This window comes from Pinus tabuliformis, chromosome 2_2 (assembly GCF_031772625.1).
Source record: "Pinus tabuliformis cultivar Carrire ecotype Pingquan chromosome 2_2, CPIR1, whole genome shotgun sequence".
NCBI classification, from domain to species: Eukaryota; Viridiplantae; Streptophyta; class Pinopsida; order Pinales; family Pinaceae; genus Pinus; species Pinus tabuliformis.
In genome coordinates, this window is record NC_142300.1 from 1,174,691,146 (window position 1) to 1,174,710,368 (window position 19,223).

Here is a 19,223-nt window from a genome sequence, read left to right on the forward strand (position 1 = left end):
TTACATAATCATCTGGGTCTGATCTACAACATCATTCAAGTTGCAGAGAAGTACTATGAATGTCTACATTGGAACATTAAACAGGGAAGAAACTCAGGCTTCTGTTGACAGTCGAAGAACTATTTCCACCTCCGGATTGCTTTATTCTATGGTAAAACTAAAAATAATAATATTCAAAATAGAAGCTGGTGATCAACCATATAGTGTAACAGGAAGATCAAAACCATGGTTCTTCCATTTAATTCGTTTTCAAGATACAAAGAGTAAATAAGCTGAGCTGCAGCCAAAACTAATAATGGCTATTACACAATATTGTGACAGGCATTCTATGACACTGCTACTGCAACTTGGTGCCCCAATTAACAGGGTGGGGACATCACAATCCCTCAGCCTGAACTTGCTTTAGTCGTTCAATATTTACAGCATACACCACTTATAAAGATCGGAATGATATACACGCATTGAGATTGTTGATACTCGATTTTTAACACCAAAACTAAATTGTAGGAAATTCTAGGATGGAGTTCCAGCTCTTCATTGGAGTCCATTGCAAAATCACACATCATCAAACATAAGCAATTTTCACAAACCTAGTTTCACAAACTATACTTGGACATGACAAAATACACATCGCACTACAACTATGCTCTGATATTATCAACGCCTCCAACTGATTCAGAATATAGTATAACCATCCTGAATCACAAAAGCAACCTCTTAATGAAACTCCTCTGCTTGGTTCTAATTGGAGACATAAAGATGGATCAAGTTTAAGGAACAACATGAGATACCTTCATTTTGTCTATCCAATATGCCAGAGAAGTTTCTGTATTTCGAAACCCAAAGAAACCATACTCTTTATTCTTATTCATGCTATGTACCAATTCCCGGGGAAGATTTAATATGAAATCTGCAAGCCACCAATTTCCCATTTCCTCAAATTTTGTTGGGTGCAGCTTATTTTCTCTGACAATTGCATCCCAAACTGGACCTTTGTCTTTCATAGCCTCAGCCAGACTAAAGTCTTCACCTTTTTATGGTAAGAGCTCAAGATCAAATTTTTCTGCTCTGATTCCCCACAGGCGTTTCCATTAAGCCTGGTTCTTGGCATAAGGGTCTGTGGCAGCCCAAATTTCTTGCTCTGCAATAAAATCTGCATCAGATATAGCCATAAACTGTTCCCATGTAATTCTGTTTCCTGGGTATTTGAAAGGCAGCCCTTCATGTTTGCAAATGGCAGCATAAACACAGAGTGTGCATACAGCATTCATTAAGCTTGAAGGAGAGAAGCCAAGTATGATTGAGGGACGGTGAATGGACCATGTTAATCCCTCTTTCTTCTTGGCAGCCTCAAAAACAATATCCTCCAGAGTATAATAAAAATTGGGCACAGGTAACCTCGTAAGCTCTTCATGATAAGGTGGCTCGTTCGGCTGAAAAGAGCGATTCCTGGCCACTGTATCAAATGGACCCAAGTAGTGTTTTGCCCCCGTCTGAAAACAGATGTGCTGTAAATTCTCTGCATTGGGCAGGAGTGCATCTAACACGTTACTCAACATTTTTCCATTATCCTCACAGTGCTGCTCCTCTGTTTCCCTGCTCACCCAAACAACCCAGAAGAGATGGGTTACATCCTTCAATGGTGAAATCTTTTGTAAAGTGAGTTCTCTATCCAGAACATCGCATTGAATGTATTGTACTGGAGTACCTGGTGACCAATCTGGCTTACGCCTCCTAGCAACTCCATAAATTTTCCAAGGTCCACCAGGAGTGTCAGGCATAGGCAAGATTTCTGCCAAGCTATTGCCCACAATTTCTGTTACCCCTATAACCAGCGCAACTCTCCGTTGTTTCCCCGATTTGTCTTCAGAACCCTCAGCTTTGGTATCAAATTTTCTCTGCATTGAAATAGGTAAGAGTTACCAAATGAAGCAACAGGTAAATACCAAATGCAGCAAAGTTACCCTTTAACCCATCTAAACAAAGGAAAGTTGGTAAGCTCAAGATACCTTTTACAAATTCTAATATTTAATAAATGCACCATTTGTCTGGACTCGGAAGGAAAGGATACAGCATGTATCAACCTTCACCATCAAATATTTAATAAATTCACCATCTGTGTGAATTCGGAACGAAAAGGTAAAGGGTAGACTCTAGTTAAATTTATATTGAGAATTTGGACAATCAAGCATATATCAACCTTCATTATCAAATATTGAATAAATTCACCATTTGGGTGAACTCTCACCATTAATAAATTCAATCTGATATCAATACTCGCCATTAAATATTTTAATAAATTCACCATTTGTGTAAACATTCATGGTCAAATGTTTAAATTCACTATTTGTGTGATAAATGTTTAAATTCTTTCCCTAATAAATTGATCATTTGTGTGAATTATTAAATTTTTATTAATTTAATTAAAAAATTCACGTTAAATCTATAAATTTTGGATATACAGTGATCTAGGTTACTTCATTAAAATACTTCTTAAAATAAAATACTTTATTTTTTTTTTTATTAAAACTCATGTGTTCAATTTCCCACCCCATCAAATGATATATTAAACACTCTGAAAATGTAATCCCAAATAAAAAAAACCTGAAAAATATCACACTTTTAAGAATTGATTTCGCAGTGACTAGGAACTCATTTCTCATGACGGCTGAAATAAATTGAAATAGAATTAGGTTAACAGCCACATAGCCCGCCATGGCCAAGCGAACCTGCCTGTCTGGAATGCCAGCTCATTGTTATACGCTACACACCAATCAGAAAGCTATGCATCCAAAATTCGAGTTAATTAAATCTTGTCCGCGAAACTCATTAAGTCTATCAGTGGCAGTACCAGAAGACCATGTTAGTGGATTCTACCCAATCAATGAAAAAGAGTGAACCAATTCTGAAATTTCCACACTATCAGAATGAGTGTGAGATACGATTACCAGATGAAATCAGCGTTGTGGTTCAGAAATGGTTCTGCAACAAATACTGCGTTAGGGATGCTCACATATTTGGATAAAGAAGAGCAGAGACGAGGATTTATAAGCTTTCTACACGTCAGGGAGGACATAAGATGACCAGTAGATTTAGAATTCTATGTACACTGGCTAGATTCCTCCATGTTTACAATTGTGGTGGGTGACTATGGATTTTTTTTTCAGTAAGAAAAAAGCGCCTGTTTTTATATATAAAAAAAACAGTACATAAGATGACCAGTAGAGTTAGAATTCTATGTACACTGTCTAGATTCCTCCATGTTTACAATTGTGGTGGGTGACTATGGATATATTAAAAAAACAGTACATATAACTACTGTCACTGTAACCGTCCATCTATTTTTGTCAACTATATATTAGATTTATTTAATGTATGTGCCTATGTACCCAGAGGTAGTATTAAACAAAATAAACTGTACCGAATATTGTTCAACAAAAATGAAATTATCCATATTTCTACTTGTAATATTTACTATGCATATATAAAACAATAAAGAACCAATTTCAAAGCAGCTTTCTGGATAATGCAGACGAACCAAAATATTAGTTATTATAATTCCATCCCAGAGTTGTGGTTATCCTGGAAGTGGAAGTATCCCACAATCTACTGTGTTGTCACCCAACTTAATTTCGATATGCATCTTGTTCAGTGCACCATGGAGTCTCATTTTAGACATGATGTTTCAATTTTGGTTAAACTCTGGTCCAATATGTTGAATAGTTGAGTCTCTAAGAGAGATCCAAAGATTCTCAGAGAGACCCAAAGATTCTCAATCTGTCTAAGCCAGCCATGTAGCATTGCTTGACATATTTTTGTGTTGCCCCATACATGTTCAATGATAGTCCTTGAGTCTCCATATATATGGATGGAGGGAATGGCTAGGTAAGATGAAAATCAAAGGAAGTCCCATAGGGCCATAGCTTCAGTCTTCATATTTGTGTCCTTGTGCCTTGCCAGCACCTAGTGAACCCAGTGTTCTTGTTCCTTTGATATAATAATCCAAAAACCATATCCACAAATGCTCCCTTTGTGCCGCACCATCAAAGAAACCAGTTGGGTAGTCATTCTCTGGGCCTGTCTTCCTGCTTATAGTCTTCTTAGGGCCACTGTGGCGTTCATTTCCATAGAAACACGATCCAATAATTGGATCCATCACGTGTATATCATTTTCTTTATAGTTCTAAAAGATAATTCTATTGCGCCATCTCCATATATCAGGGTTGACAGTCACATATTTTGTTCTAAATGGCTCCATATTGGTTAGGGTATTCTCAATAGGTCACATGGTCCCTAGTAAAACAAAAATTCCAACATGATTTTGAAAAATTTTGGCAAATTTTTTTAAATTTTAGTTATTGAACTTTTAAAATTTTAAATGTTTTAAAATTTTCTTTTTATCTTGATAAAGTACTGAACCTATTTCTACCACGAAAACAAATTTAAACACTTCCACATTCACATTTTAAAAAAAATTCACCAAATTCCAACCCTATCTAAATTCCTTCACCACTTTTATGATGGAATATTTTAACATGAACATGTCCAAATACATTGAATGTAACACCAAGAAAAGAAACTGTACACAATCTGATCACGAAGAAGTAGAGAAAAGTTTTGCATTGATGTAATTATAGGCCATGTGTTACGGTTTTGCAGAGAAAAAGAAAGGCAATCCTTGACCAGCCTACAGAATCCTCATGCTTAAGCACCGTCTAACAAACCTGCCTGTAACGTTGCTTTCTTTCACTTTATCAGCTTATCAACACATGATACCGGTCTACAGAAAGCTGGATCAATCTATAAGACACCTACCTTCCTGTGACGTTGATTATTTATCGCTTCTATCATCTTATATATTTAACTGTCTGTATCAATCTGTAAGACGCCTACTTACCTGTAACGTTGATTATTTATGGCTTCTATCATATATATTTAATCGCCTTTGAATTTTGTGTCCTATTCTTAGTGTTTTAATAATAATATGGTGGAGTGTAATTCTTGATATGATTAAAATAGTTTTTAGTCGCCTTTGAGTTTTATGTCCTATTCTTAGTGTTTTAATAATAATATGGTGGAGTGTAATTCTTGATACAATTAAAATAGTTTTTAATGGCTTTTGAATTTTGTGTCCTATGTCTTATTCTTAGTGTTTTAATAATAATATGGTGAAGTGTAATTCTTGATACAATTAAAATAGTTTTTAATCGCTTTTGAATTTTGTGTTCTATTCTTAGTGTTTTAATAATAATATGGTGGAGTGTAATTATGGATACAATTAAAATAGTTTTTAAATTAGTGTACGATTTGGATATATTTTTTTTAAAATATATTTTATAATTAGTAATTATATTAGATGTTGCAAAGGGACTGTTTTAAGCAAGTGACATATAAAATAAAAGTATAGATGAAAGGAGATTTTATATGTTATGTGATCTAAATATTGTTTATTTTGGAACTATTTCTTTTGCAATATAATTTATTACCTCTAACAACATGTAATAAATTAATTTAACTTTGCAAGAGGTTTGATTTAATTGGATAAATTTTTGCACTTCTCAACAAAAAGGCATGGTACAAGATGTTCTGTGAGTTGCTAAAATACAAGCCTAGATGGTCCACATTTGAAGCAACATTTCATGTTCAACGCCAAAACAATGAAGCAATCTTCATCTGATAGGAAAAGAAATTTGAAAGCATTTGACTAATCGCCATCTTTTACTTGAAACAAAATTTGAGCCTACAAACAATATGGTATCACAAATCTGCCAATCCGCCACCAATAGTGCAAAATATTCCCTTGTGCCATTGGACATGCATCTGGTACAAAAAATCACAAGAAATATCTCACAGGTGATGGCATTATTTGTAACTTGAAGCATTATTGTTTGACATGAGGCATGTGCCCTGCGAGCTTGTTATATGATAGCTCTAGTTGTCATAACTTCACACATTTCCTCATAGGTATATTACTTGATCACTGTTTTACTCCATATGAGGACTCTCTACTTTTGGGTGCAACGAATTCATTGTGCCAAAAGTTCCTCATAGAGATCCATTATTACCCACAAGGTTTCTTATGATCCCCAATATCCTTGTTGGGGGTGAGTAGCATATTTACCCCACCATTGAAAAATTGGATCTCACATGAGGTGGCTACCAATTTCAACTATATATGAAAGTCTGAAGAAAGTGCACATAACTTAGATGAGATGTACAATAGGGTTTTGACTTTCCCTTTGTCTTTAAGTGTGAAGATATCATCATATGGCTTGAACTTTCTTCTTCAATGCTAAAATTGGGATCTCATTTGATGTTACCAATCTAGAATTGAAGCCTTGAAAAGGTTTAAAAATCTTTCAGGTCTACAACCTTCTAAAAAAGAAAGTGTCTCTTTTGGGATTCAGAGGCCTCAAGTTAACTTGATGGTGTTGGTGTGTTGTATGTGAGTGTGTTGACACCTAATCTTCGGGATTAGGAAATTCATGTAAATAGAAAATAAGGAGATTGGGAATATGAAGAGACACTGGGAGGTGAAGCCCAAGAGTCTTTCCCTCCATGTATATATCCATGAACAATATTAATGAAAAAACACAATTCGCATTGTGGAATTACCTTCTGGCCTGACATGGTATCAGAGACAAGTCCATTTTTAGCTTTTTTGCCCTTGTAACTCCCTTCTTCTATTTCTGCAGTTTGTGGGGAATGGTTCTGGCCTTATGTTTATTGAGATACCATTTACTTTTGTTACATTGCTATTCTTGTTATAGATATTTAGTATGTGTTGTGATTATTTAAGAATCATTTTTGTGGGTGTGGAATTCAATCGAAACTGTTGAGATGGTTTGTGATTTTTTCTCAAATTGCTAAGCATTGAGATAAACCAGTGTAAGGTGTTCTCCCTCACTGCGCAGTGGACTCCTATAGTGTTTTCTGGGTTGTTCTTGTGCAACATTATAGACTTTGGTTTATGAATTTTGTAAGTTTATGAGTACTATATATCAGGTATTCAAGTTCAATTATTGGCATACACAATCCCTGTCCTCGACTGTGCTCCTCACAACGGTTTCTCCTTCCAACTGTGCTCTAGTCCCTCGGCATACCACACTCGACTTCACCACTTCCCCGCACAGGTGACTCCTCACCTCACTCCCACAACACCCTCGACCACCGCAACCTTTGTTCGAGTCACTGCAACGAACCATACCATAGTCAGTTGGCATCCCGCAGTGATACCTCCCACACACTTGTCCCAAGATTGACCTCAGGATTCCCTAGACTGTACACAATCTCCACCGGTCACACATCGTGGCTCCTCGTTACCGCACAGCCCCACTCCTCCCCTCCACCCTCCTGATCACATTTTACACAGTTGCTCAGAGCCTTGTTCTCTCGGACCTCTCCCTCGAGACTCAGTCACTCAGCTGCAATTGCTCATTATAACGCATTGCTCCCCTAGTCGACTCCCATACAATGCTCCCACCACACTAATAATACCGAATCCCAATTCAACCTCCCCCACATACAACCTCGCCCATATACAACCTCCCCTAAGTAATACCTCTTTCCTATATATTTGAGTGCAATTTTTACTATTTTTACACCAGAAGTGCATTTTTTTCCACTAGAACTGCATATTTTTTCCACCAAAAGTACAATTTTTTTATATATTGGAAGCAGAGTACATTTTTAATGCATTCATTAATATCTATTGTTGGAGTAGTTCTCCCAGGAAAAGAGAACTATTCTAATTGGTCAAGGAAGATAAAACAAACTCTCATTTTCAATGAGTTGTGGAAAGGAGTTTGTATAGGAAAATGAGATAATGAACCTAAAAGGCAACCTCACATAAGGGGATTACCATTTGGGAAAACAAGAACAAAAAGGCCTATGCCTTGATTGCATCATCTATAAATGAAAAGGCGAGTCACCATATTTCACCATTTTCAAATTCTTTTGAAGCCTTAAATAAGTTGAAAGAACTTTATGACTTGCACTCTGAACTTGAAGTTGTCTAATTGATGATTAAATTATTCAGTCTTGAATTGAAAAATGATGATCCTCTTGCTTTAGCATCAAAAGTAAGATCTATTATGCACGATATCAAAACCATTGGTGTTCAAATAAACATTCCTCTTATATCTTATGTCAAGGCACTATATCTCACTTATTCAAATTATCTTGAGTCATTGCAAACAAGTGAAACCTCAAGGAGATTACCTTTGCCTCCCTTGAGAAGAAGTTTCCTGAGAGAGAAGGCTTTTGGGAAGAAGACAACTCCTCAGTCTTCTGAAGAAGTTGTGTGTCTTGAACATAAAGAGAAGAATCATGCTCAAGATTCTTCTAGAGGAAGAGGTTGCCGAAGAGGTAGAGGAAGAAGAAATTTTAGAGGCAGGGGTGGCAGATAGTTTCAAGTAGAAAGTCTGATCTTCATTGCATACGTTTCGATAGAGATGGACATGATGCATCCACATGTAAGTTGCTTTAGGACAGAATTGAGTAGGAAAGAAATGAAGCCAAAGGTAAAACCCATGACAAAGAGAATGGTAAAGCGCCTGAATCTGCTCATTATGTTGTGGCACAATGTAATATTGGAGTAATTGAAGACTTGTTTAATGATTCACTTGCTTCATGGAAAATTTATTGGTTGCTTGATTCATGAGTAACTTGCCACATGACTTTTAGAAGATAATGTTTTGAAGAATTAACTAAAAATGTTGATGGAGCAATATACTTTGCAGAAAAGTCAAAACTCAAGCCATCGGGGCTTGGCACCATTAGCCTCAAATTGTTTGGTCTTCAAGACTTTCTTCTACGTGATGTTCTATACCTCCTAGAGCTAAGGAGAAACTTGTTATCCTTGGTCCACATCCGCAAACAAGGACACTCCACTCATATGTTTGATGGCAAGGTTGAGGTCAGAAAAGCATCAAATCTCTGACTTGTCATGACACGGATAGAAGAACAAAGACTTCTAAAGGTGCAAGGTACCTCTACTCGTGCACAAAACTTCTCATACAGTTCTCATTATGATGAAGGTACATTTCCATCAAGTTTTTTATGGCATGCTAGATTTGGACACTTGAATTAGGATAACCTTCGTATGTTGAAGAAAAGTGTTGTTACTGGTTTGCTTACAATTCCTAGGAAACTTAAGCAATGTGATGCTTGCATTCTAAGAAAGCATAACAAACAATATTTTCATGATTCACATTCCAGAGCACATAGAAAACTTGAACTCATTCATTTAGAATTATGTGGCCCAACGCCTGTTCCTTCTACAAATGGTAATAAATATATGATGGCATTTATTGATGACTACACCAAAATGTGTTGGGTTTATTTATTGAAGAACAAATCTGATGCTTTTCAAACATTCAAGAGCTTTTATGCATGCATTGAAAATAATGCACAGTCTCATATTGGCTCTATTTTCACTGATAATGGAAAAGGATACACTTCAAATGAATTTGAAAACTATCTTCACCAGCATGGGATCAAACATCAAACAAATATGCCTTATAATCCCTAACATAATGGAGTAGCTGAAAGAATTAACATGACAATCTTAATTTGGTACATTCCATGATGTTTTTCAAGAATGTAAAATTGATGTTTTTGGCTAATGCAGTTCTATCTGTTGTGTATATAAATAATTGGTGTCCTTCTAATGCTATTAGAAACAAGACTCCTTATGATATGTGGTATGGCCACATTCCTTCGATAAAGCATCTCAAGGTCTTTGGTTCCACCTGTTATGCCTTGATACCTTTAGAGGAACAAAGAAACAAACTTGGTGCAAGGAGTCATAAGTGTATCTTCTTGGGGTATTAAAATACCTCTAATGCATATCGTCTCTTTGATGAAGTTAATAAGAAGTTTGTTGTATCTAAAGATGCGATCTTTCTTGAATCTTCCAAGGCTGACAATGTTGTTGAGTGACAACTTGATTGCTTAGATAGAGTCGGACATGCAAAGTGATTTCAATAATTTGATAATCAAATTCCACATTTTGAAGGGGGATTCCTATACTAGATCAATATGTGGAATCTTCTTCTGAAGCACTCTCTCCCTGAAATAAAGCTCCAGCCACTGATGACAATTTGAGTGATGTGATTGAATGAATTGGGAGAATCAACCTTGATTTAGTCCCAACTTAGTCAACTGAGAAGCCTGCACCATCTTAGAAAGGTCCTCCAAAATGGTTGACAAAGACACTTGAAAGTGTTCATCCTAATGAGGTTGAAAAGACAGGAACACAAAATTCAACCAGGAAAAATGGAGGTGATGTAGACGATTCTGATTCACCTATTGATATGGATGTTTCTTATGATTTTGAATTGGATCTGTCCTCATATTTGGAACCAACTTCCTTCAAAGAACCCGCTTCTCATGATGAATGGAAAGAAGCAATGCAAAAAGAGTATGATGCCTTGATAAGTAATGACACTTGGAAGCTGGTTGATCCTCCATTGGGAACCAAACCAATTTTATGCAAGTGGTTCTACAAGAACAACTATAAAGCTGATGGCTCACTTAACAAGAATAAAGTGAGGCTTGTGGAAAAAGGTTTTGTACAAAAGGAAGGGGTCGATTATGAGGATAATTTTTCCCCCATAGCAAAATGGGCTACCATCTAGATGCTCTTTGCCTTGGAAGCTTAGAACGGTTGGAAAGTCTATCAAATGGATGTAAAAACTTCTTTCTTGAATGGAGATATGAAAGAGAATGCTTTTATGTCCCATCCAGAAGGATTTTTTGTGAAGGGCCAAGAACAAAAAGTAGGAAAGCTTGTTGAATCCTTGTATGGCCTCAAGCAAGCACCGCAAGCCTGGTATGAAAAGTTAACTGAGCATCTTCTGAAACTCAACTTCAAACATTATGATCTTGATGATGCAACTTTGTTTTTCAAGAAAGTTTGCAAAACAATTGTATATCTTGTGGTGTTTATAGATGATATTTTGATGACAGGGAACAATGAGAGCTACATTGCATCCATAAAGAAGGAATTGAGGAAAGGTTTTGAAATGATTGACTTGGGCTATGTTCACTACTATCTTGGTATTGAAGTAACTCAACATCTGAAGTTTATATTCTTCTCTTAGAACAAGTACATTGGAGATATGTTGAATAGGTTTTGGCATGGGTGAGTGCAATACTTTGACTACTCCAATGGAACAAAACTTTAAGCTCACATCCATTGAAGGAAAATAATTTGAGGATGCAACAAAGTATAGATAAATTGTAGGAAGTCTCAACTACTTGACTACTACCCAATTGGAAATTTCATTTGTTGTTGGAATCCTCTTCAGGTTTATGCAAAATCCTTGTGAGGGACATTGGTTTGCTGCAAAAAGAGTTCTAAAGTACTTAAAGGGAACTTAATACTTTGGACTCAAGTATACACAAGTGGTTGGCTTCAGCTTGATTGGATACTCTGATTCAGACTTTGAAGAAGATAAATAAACTAGGGTATCTACTTCAGGTTATGCTATGAGTCTTCGATCGGGAGTTGTCTCTTGTAGGTCATGCAAACAATCAATTCTAGCAGATTCCAAAACAGAGGCAAAATATGTGGCAGCAGCTAAAGCAACAAAGGAAATTGTGTGGCTCGGGAAATTTCTGGAAGATTTGCAGGTTAAACAAGTGCATTCAACTCCACTTGTGATTGACAACACTTCTGTAATAAAGTTGGTCAAGAACCCAAAGTTCCATGATCGAACGAAACACATCAATACAAAATTCCATTTGATTCGACATCATGTTGAGGTCAAGACAATCCATCTACGCCATTGTTCCACAAATGAGTAGATTGCAGACGTCTTCACCAAATCATTTGGAAGAGAAAAGTTCGAAAGATTAAAAATGATGCTTGGACTCACCAATATCCATTCAGATTAATGGCGGGAATGTTGACACCTAATCTTTGGGATTAGGAAATTCATGTAAATAATGTAAACAAAAAATAAGGAGATTAGGAATATGAATAGACAATGGGAGGTGAAGCCCAAGAGTCTCTCCCTCCATGTATATATCCATGAGCAATCTTAATGCAAAAACACAATTTTCATTGTGAAGTTACCTCCTGGCCTAAGAGAGTGATAAATAGATCTAATTTATTATACTTGTGTTTCTCCTTCCTTGTACATACCCAATATAGTTGTCCTTAATGGAAAATTGTTAATTTATTTCTTGGTTGATGCAAAGAGCATTACTATTATGATGTATAGGTTGGTTTTTTTTGTAATTATGGATCTCAAAAGAAGATTCAAATTCATGTGAGAGTTTCTCAGGGAAGATATCCATCCATTAAAGGTTCAGTTGCACCTTCAATTCTTTTCTTTTCTCACGATACCAATAAGGACATATTGAATTGTGGCAACAACTACTCTATTAATTTTCATTTTCTTTATTTCCTATGAATGAATTTAGTTCTGTAAAACTAGGACTTCCAACACAGATGTGTGTTATTTTATGCTTTCTACGAAGTCTTGTCAGATATTGATAGTTAAAAATGCATGTTTTCATGGATATTTTTCATAGCATTCACTGAAAAAGGTTGGACAATGAGGGAGGAAGATCAAATTACAAGCAATATACCCTTCATATTAGCAGAGATTAGCTAATTTATCTTAAATTACAAGGTCAATATGAAGTGGTTGAGAAAACAAGAAAAATACAACATAAGAGAGATACAAGTGGTAGAAATTATGCTTGTGCTCAAGTACGTGTTCCATCTGTGACAGAGTCCTGTTGAGGGCCCTGAAATCGGGTCAACATCAAGGGGGATACCCACCCGGTCGGGAACCTGGTTGGCGGCTCCGTGCCCGTTTGGTGTAGCGGGTCTGACTGGGGATAACGGGACCAGCTTCCCATTCTAAGGGGGTGTGTGTGTGTAGAGTTTGGTGATGTGTGTGTGTGTAGAATATGATAATGAAAATATGGAATTATTTCTAAGCTAATCTAGTTCTAAACTCTGAGACTGAATTTTATACTACTTTAATCTATCAAGAACAACACATCTAATCTACGCTAACCTGGGATAGAACTTTTTCCATTATGCGATCTAGAAATATTTCACACAATAACTGGTAATGAAGATTATTAAGCTATTATGAGAATATAAATCAATTAAGATGAACCATCCTACATAAAAAGTTAAGCAAAACGGTTGTGAACAACATATCGCATAATCAGTTATTCATGTATTAAGCACAAATCAATGACTCCACCGTACAAAAATGCCAAATGGTAGTCCACTCATTCATACGTTAACATATAAACAACATCAGCTATATATTACTCTAAGAATGCAAGAAGAAACTCGTCAAGAGATAAAAGTACCATTTATGACTGACTTTATACTCACAGACCTGAAGCAATAATGATCTATTTCTACTTACTTCTAATGCCTACTAAGAGTACAGAAGTGCAACATCAGTAGCAGGTATTAAAATGCAAACATAAATAAATCTTGATCCGTCCATTCATCAAAAACCCCCTCCGAGGGTGCAAAAGTGCATGTTCTGAGGACAAGGTTTTTGACAAATTTCCGGACCCTTCTCCAATGCAACGAGAAGGGTTAAATACTACTAACCGACTAATTTTAATTACACAAATTTAGGGAACGGCTTCAAATGACCGCCCTTTTACTAAAACAAATTTATTTCTAAAAACTGAATCTAATTTCTAACCATTTCTGTATCTGCTCCTTAGTGCTGTCAGCGATGCGCTGTTCGCCGTGAAAGAGTCGGCTGCTTGTCCTTTCCTTTTGTTCAAGCTTGAAAATTAGAAATAACAAGAGCTGGCACCTCTTTCTGACAAACTAGAAGATATTTTTGAAAGTGTTCTTCTGGAGGAGTGTCTTCACAGCGTGTATACTTAGTACAACTCAGATTTCTTTCAAACTGATTGTGCTGTTGCTATTTCGGTTTCCGGCCGTGCGAATGACTCAATGAGCTGGGGATTTTGTTGCCTGAACGATTTTCTCAATTGAAACTTGTTTCCATTCTTTGTTCCAGGCTTTTCTGAAACGTCTTTCCCCTTAAGCGTTTTTCTTTTTGCTTTACCCAATTTGGGACTCAGGATCTTTCATAAACGCTTTGCTTTTGTGCGCCTTTGACTCTGAGTCCTGGATAGCCTATTTCCATCAGCATTTGTTGAGTGATACTCTGGAATCCGCGGCCCTGCTGTATGCGATATCCATCTGCGAAGTCATCTCCTCTCTGTTCTTCTAGCTCTGGCGCTTTTCCTTAGATGTTTCCTGCATATAGATTTATATCAGTAGTTGACTTATAGTTCACGTAAATGAAAAGAGACAGAAGAAAAGATTGACATGAAAGCATTAAGTTCTAATGAATGCATAATCATGTCACCCATTATGACTTGAATCTTCGAAAAACGCAACATAATCATCTTTGGATACACAGGCGTACAATCATTAATTTCCCGTAAGGTGCGCGCCTAATTTTGGGCTCACAGATCATGCCGAGGAATGCCTGCGACGAATGGCTTCTGCGATTTGCATCGCAGCATCGAAGATTGCGATGTAAATAGGTGGCATCGCAGCAATTGATAGTCTCATTTTTCGCACACCATAGATCGCAGGTCGTAGCTTTGCATGGTCGCAGATCGCATATTGCAATATCGCAAGGTCACAAGATTTTCGCTTTGTCACTCTGTGCTGCTTTATGCGACATTGCGACGAGCGACGTCGCATATCGGCCGTCGGCAATTCTTTAGGTTTTCCCTTTTTGAGCGCTTTTAATGCACGCGATGCGATGAGTTCTCGCGTCGCTCCTCCTCAGTGTATTTATGCGCTTTGGGAAAGCGCTCCTTTTTCCTTTGCGATGCGATATAGCTCTTAGGGAGTTAATACAAAAGATTTTTCAAACAAAAATATTTTTTGGATTTTTTGGTTAAGGGTCCCCCTTTGCTTGATGTTATTACTAATATCAAACAAAGAGGGGGGTTGTTGGTGACCACAACAATGGCGATTCACTGTGAAGAACCAGTTATCTCTGCATTTCTATTGACCGTTCACTTCCGAAACAGCAAAAATTTTTATATGTCTAAATTTTGTTATGGACAGATAGAGTAGATTACCCCTCACCTTGTCAACGATATTTTGCCTCAACCCTTTTCATATCCCAATTGCTTGCTTCCTCAGGTTTTTTTTTTTTTTTTTCTTGCATTCGCACCAGAAATTACTTGGTCTTGATTAAAGATAAAATAAGGTCTTCTCTGCGTACTGGCTTAAAAGTATGCTCATTTGTCGTAGGTAGAGCCTCTGCTGCCCGCAAGCGTCCATAGCCTCGACAGGGTTACCATGTTATCCAGCAATGATCCTTTTTCCTGCTTGAGGTTACTCGCAACATTCCAGAGAAAAATCCTTTTTGACACACTTTTCCTTTTTTAATTCTCTAAAGAACAATGTCTTGGTTTGGTGGCCAAATTATGACACAATCATTCACTTGATTTACACTTTTGCTGAACAAGCCGGCTCGTGATGAGACCTCTTGTCTTTTGATTGCAACAATCTTAAGTCGTTGCCCTGTTTTGGTAGACAGTATTGGCAAAGTCAGCAAGTTATAATATCTGTGATCATGATAAGCCGGCTCGTGATGAGACCTCTTATTCTTTGAGATATAGTGTTTTGTTTGGATTGTTTCTCTGAATGCTGTAATTTCCTTTTAGCAGGGAGGAATTCATTGTTTTTCCTTAAGAAAGCTCTGGACGACAATAATAGAGTTTTTGAAAACAACAGTTTTGCAGAGAATGCTCATTTTATTATTGATGATACCTTTCATGGTGCTGATACAAAACAATTCTTTTACCAGAGGTTGCTTTTGTCAAAGTTTTTTAGAGGTCGAAACGAGTATCGTAATCAAAGTGAAGTTAACTCTATTTGTCAATAATAAAATTTAGATTTTCAAAAATTTTGCTATTTGTACAAGCGAAATCAAAATCTAATAGAGAATTGGCGTGCTCTTTCATGAATCCTTTTTAAATGATCATTTACAACGGGTTTTATTCATAAAAAGAGAAAAACAAAACAAAATAAAAACTAAAAACTAAATCTATCCTACAAAAATTAGAAGAATTCTCTTCTATGGAAAATATAATTTAAGAATCAGTCCGTTGACAGGTAAAGAATCTCTCCTTCCTGCCAGATCCTGCAACACGAATGTAGACGGGCCTACGACTTCTACAATCTGAAAAGGGCCAAGCCACAGCTTCTGAAATTTCGTATGTTTTCCCTTTTCTTCATGAGCCTTATCCCATTTCAAAACTAAATCACCCATCTGAAAGTTTTTTTCTGGTTATGATGCTTGAGTCAAAAGAAGATTTTATTAGCGTTTGGTGATGAGCATGGGTTTTCCTAGCTTGTTCTCTTTGTTCTTCTAGTTTGATTATTTCCATTTGTCTTAATTGTAAAGAGGAAGTAGATACTTCATCGATATATTACACTAAAGACAAAGAGGGAATGACTAGGTGAGTCGGAAGAACCACTTCTCTCCCATAAACTAAATTAAAGGGAGAAGTGCCGATTGAAGCTTTCTTTGTTATTCTATCAGCCCATAAAGCATTTACCAGCGCTTTGTGCCAATTCCTTTGGTTTTGGTCGACTGTTCTTTTGATAATTCTGATTAGGTTCTTGTTTGTTGGTTCAGCCAATCCATTACCTTGCGGATAGTAGTTGGCAGAATATTTCAGTTTGAAACCTCTTTTAAGCGCAAACTTAGTCATAGTATTTCCAGAAAAATATGAAGCGTTATCAAACATTAATGCTGTTGGCAATCCAAACCTAGTGATGATAAATTGATCTATGAATTCAATAATATTTTCAGAATGAACTGTCTTGAGAGGAACTGCTTCTACCCATTTTGTAAAATAATCAGTTGCCGTAAGGATATACTTATGCTGCTTAGAAGAGTGAGGAACGATCTCACCTATTATGTCCAAGCCCCATTGACTGAATGGTTGGTCGATGATGACTGGTTGTAGCGGCATGGACGGTTTCCTTTGTTTTCCTGCAGTAGTCTGGCAGATTTGGCATTTCCTTACGTGATTGTATGAGTCTTTGAATAGCGTGGGCCAATAATATCCTGCACGCAAGATTTTATGTGCAGTTGCATCTCCGGCATAGTGTCCGCCCACTGGTCCATCGTGGAGTTCCTTGCAAAACCTTTTCAGCTTCAGTTTTCTCAAGACACCTAAGAAGCATAGAATCATAATTTCTTTTAAACAAGACATCATTTATGAGCTGGTATTTTTTAGCTTTTAATCTCAGAGCTCTTTTCTTGGTATGATCCAGACGTGATGGAGCATACCCGTTCTTAAGAAAATAAATGGTGTCAGCATATGATGATTCTGCATCGTTTAGGCTTACCTCGTATGCTTGTACCTCTTCAGATGAGTTCTCTGGGAGTTGCGATGCTCCGGCTAACATCTTGCAGAAACCTTGACCTCTTACGATGTTTGCTGGTTTGATCTCGAGATCATATTCTTGTAAAGCGGTAATCCAATTAGCTCTCTTTTCGCCCACGTCTTTCTGCACCAAAAGGTTTCTTACCGCCGGAAACGGTACTACGACTTTAGTGTGGGCTTTAAGCAAGAAAGGTCTGAAATATTTGATCGCTTTGAAAACAACATATGCTTGTTTCTCTACGTCTGAGTAATTAATTTCAGCACCTTGTAAGTTCGAGCTAAAGAATGCGATTGGAGCCTCCGCTTTCTCTTGATTTTCTTGGGTCAAAATCGCGGCATAGGATTTCTCTGAGGCAAAAGTGTATAAGGTAAAAGATTCCGAAAAATTTGGGGTGGCCAAAGATGGAGCATTGATGATAGCTTGTTTGATTAAGTTGAACGCTTCGTGCTCATCTAGACCCCATTTGAAATTTGAATTCTTTTTTATCATATTTTGTAAGGGAGAAATAATACGTGAAAAATCTGGGACAAATCTTTTGACAAAATTGATCTGTCCAAGGAAGGATTGCATGGCTTTCTTGTTATGGGGTATGGATATTTCGGAAATTTCCTTGATTCTGTCGGGTTCTATATGAATACCAGATTTCGACACTATGAATCCAAGCAATTTCCCTTCGCTTAACGCAAAGAAAGATTTCTTTGGGTTAAGCGAAATCCCATACCTCAAGCATCTTTGAAAGATTTGCTTCAAATCTTTGAGGTGGTTGTTTCGTTTTTTGGAGTACACTGTTATATCATCCAAGTAAATCACCACTGATTTATTGACTAACCCTTTAAACGCGATGTCCATGGCTCTCTGAAAGGTAGCTCCAGCATTGATTAGACCAAATGGCATCTTCTGATATGCATAAGTGCCCCATTTGGTTCGGAACGTAGTCTTTAACTGATCATCGGGATGCACCAGTACTTGATTGTATCCTGAAAATCCATCCAGGAATGACATTAATTCTGAGCCTGCTACTGCCTGTAATATTTGCTCCATAGGTGGGAGGGGAAAGTTATCTTTCTGACAGGCTTTATTGAGATTTTGGAAATCGATACAGATTCTAATGTCTCCGTTTTTCTTCCTAACGGGCACCATATTGGATACCCATTTAGAATGCCTGACGGGGAAGATTATTCTGGCTTTCAACAACTTATTAAGCTCAGTTTTTATCTGATTTTCTAGGTTAGGGTGTATTTTTCTGAGCTTCTGCTGGACAGGTTTTTCATTGTCAATCATAGGGATAACATGTTGAATGATAGAAGTGTTGTATGTTTTTAGTTCATCGTAATTCCAGGCAAAAACGTTTTTGTATTGTCTCAGAAGACGGATATATGCTGATTTCTCTTCAGGGGCTAGGCCGTGACCTAGGTTAACGTTTTGTGGCTTCTGATCGGTCCCTAGGTTTACTAATTCATAGTTCAGGGTAGAACTGCAAAGTTTAGCATTGGCGGACCTTTTAAACCGACTTTTCAAATCATATAAATCTTCTAACTTGACCACCGATTTCGGTATAGCATTGTCAGAGCCATTTTGTTGTATTTGATGATCATGATGGTCTTCGTCGATTATCTGATTTGAGTAGGATCCTTCAGAAGTAAGGAAATTTACGATGTCAGGATCGTCGTTGAACACTCTCCAATTGGTGATATTGTCAGGGATGGATGGTCTAAAGATTAATTCTATTGAAAACCTATCAGGACTAAAATCTTCAGAAGGGATAAGTCTAGAGGCTACGTTAGCTAACAGG

The 19,223-nt window shown here is 37.0% G+C and overlaps 1 pseudogene; it reads right to left on the bottom strand.

Moving 5' to 3' along the window:
• Positions 1-202: 202 nt before the first annotated feature.
• LOC149197653 ((S)-8-oxocitronellyl enol synthase CYC2 pseudogene) lies at positions 203-1,904 on the bottom strand (annotated as a pseudogene).
• Positions 1,905-19,223: the final 17,319 nt, after the last annotated feature.